The sequence below is a fragment of the Ammodytes marinus genome, assembly GCF_949987685.1.
Source record: "Ammodytes marinus genome assembly, chromosome: 20".
NCBI lineage: Eukaryota > Metazoa > Chordata > Actinopteri > Uranoscopiformes > Ammodytidae > Ammodytes > Ammodytes marinus.
In genome coordinates this window covers 6,117,770-6,120,158 of record NC_137224.1, presented here as the reverse complement: position 1 = coordinate 6,120,158, position 2,389 = coordinate 6,117,770, and positions in this window count along the sequence as shown.

The following is a 2,389-nucleotide window of genomic DNA, read 5'->3' as shown; positions in this document are numbered from 1 at the left end:
CTGTAAAAATGTGTGAAAAATGCGAGCAGTTGTCCAACACGAAGCATCCGTTGCAAGTGTTGGCTGCTCTATATGGACCTACATGTACATCCACTAGAGCTAGCCTATATATACACTGCATCTGCCAAACCGGACTGCTACTTAGGTGAACAATGTTAGTGAATGTGATATGACTGACCTTCTAGGATGACTTTGAGTTTGATTTGGCTTTCCTGATGCACAACATACTTCAGAACATTTTTCTGAAGTATGGGTGTGTTTTGACTGTGAATTTGCATTGTTTTACTATACATTTTTAAATGTCAGCATTGTTACTGTTAACATAGACTATTATTATATTAAGCATCTTTACCCATCCTTTTGTTATTTGCACTATCCTCTTTTGCTGCTGTAACACTGAAAATGTCCCCAATGTGGGACTAATAAAGGATTATCTTATCTTTCATTTGCACTACATTTTCTATCAGCATCATTAAATCTCATTTCCTCTTCTCTCTCTCTCTCTCTCTCTCTCTCTCTCTCTCTCTCTGTAGAGCTGACCTCTTTCTGTTTCACCTTTCCTGCCATTTGTCACTCCATCAACGGTGGTGAGGGCTCCTGACAACCGAGAATATTTTTGCCTTGTTCAACTTTGAAAGCTTTTTTGGCTTTGTGAAATTAAAATTCATAAATCAAATTATATATGTGCACGTCTTGTGCTAGAAACTAGGTGTCACTGCAGTTGGCAGATTGCTACAGAAAAGCAGACTGAGTAGGTGGTGCGACATGAACTTTTATGTAATTTGCATTTAAAATAAAGAGAAAATGGAGAGAGTCTGGATTCACAGCATCCGGCTTCATCGGGCAGTGACGCTGGTGAAGTAGGTACAAATGGACCCTTTCTATATATAGATGATATATGCAGCATACTGCTTATTATCTTAATGGCTTACCTTTAGTGTATGACAAAAGACTGCAGCATCATGGTACAATACCAAAAGGATAAGAAGAATTTATTCAAATCATCAAAATGTTGTACACAAAACAGCCTTTTCATGTGGTGTATATTTACTGTTAAGTAGTTCACTCAATAACAATGTATATTTTTTAAACTGACCAGGTTCATAATCATGTCTTACATATAAAATATTGGTAACATGTGCAATATTTCCTTCTTAATTGTAGGGGAGAAAGGCTATAAAGTACCCTATGAGGTTGCAAATTAAATGTAACTTGTTCCAAAGCTTTCTGTTGTTTAATTCACATGCAAGGTGAATAACGTTTACATTAATATATGAAATTAATATTTGTAAAAGATATTTGATCTCTTTCAATATGGGTGGTGTGGTGCCTGAACAGATGACAAAAACAAGTCTGAAAAAATATATGAAACATAATCAAAAAATGTCACTACTTTCTAATGATTTTTTCTCCTGATAGAAAATGAAAGTACCACCTTGGCCTTTGTCAGATACACCCACCTTAAGACTACTTCCTCTCTCCGCTGCTCACCTTGACTCCTGTCTTTAGTGCATCGGTTGCCACAACAACCAAAAAATGTTAAGAGAATAAATGGCCCAGCAAAGCAATCTGTCCTCCTTTTCATAGGTCAAAAACAGACTTTCTTGCTCCTTAACAAAATGGTTTAAAAAAAAAATGTGTTCATGTATTTTGTGTTTAACATGGGCCTCCAGCTACTGTGATATTATAACACTTTTGCATTTTCTCTATAAAACAAATGTAGCATTTTGATTGAGCTAGCTAACTATTTCATGTATTTGTAATGGACCATGTATTTGGTTATAAAACATTATTGTTTAGCATTTATTGCATTGTATCAGAGTTATAAAGCTAACCCACCTAGCCGCAGCGTAGGCCTATGCTTACATGTGTTGATTAGCACTACAGGCAAATGTGGTGCATGATGCTAGATGAAAAGTTAGAAATCACCAAAGCAATGCATGAAATAATTTCGAAACATTTCAACAGTTTAACTAGGCTACTTAAGATAGCAGGAGATGCCGTCTGCCATGGAGTCTGGTGAAACGAACTCAGGGTTGAAATACAAGGTCAAAACCTCATACGGAAACTCTCAAAGAATGCCTAATATGATCTGAATTTAATCTCAAGTTTAAGGTAACAATTTAGACTGATTAAGACCTCTGTTGTGCTGCCCACGCTCATATTTTCTCAGTGATTAAATTAAATTAAATTAAAAATAAATTGGAAATTAGATATTATTTCCTCAAAGCCAATGAGAAAGTGTGTGCCAAGGACAGAGATTGATGTTTTTAAAGTTAATCTTTTGAAGAGGACAATTACATGGGCTAGAATCCGAGAAAAAGGTTTGACAAGTCAACCGTCGGCAGGGGAACCACCCCCAGACTGTTCAACAAAAGAGGCAAAGCAA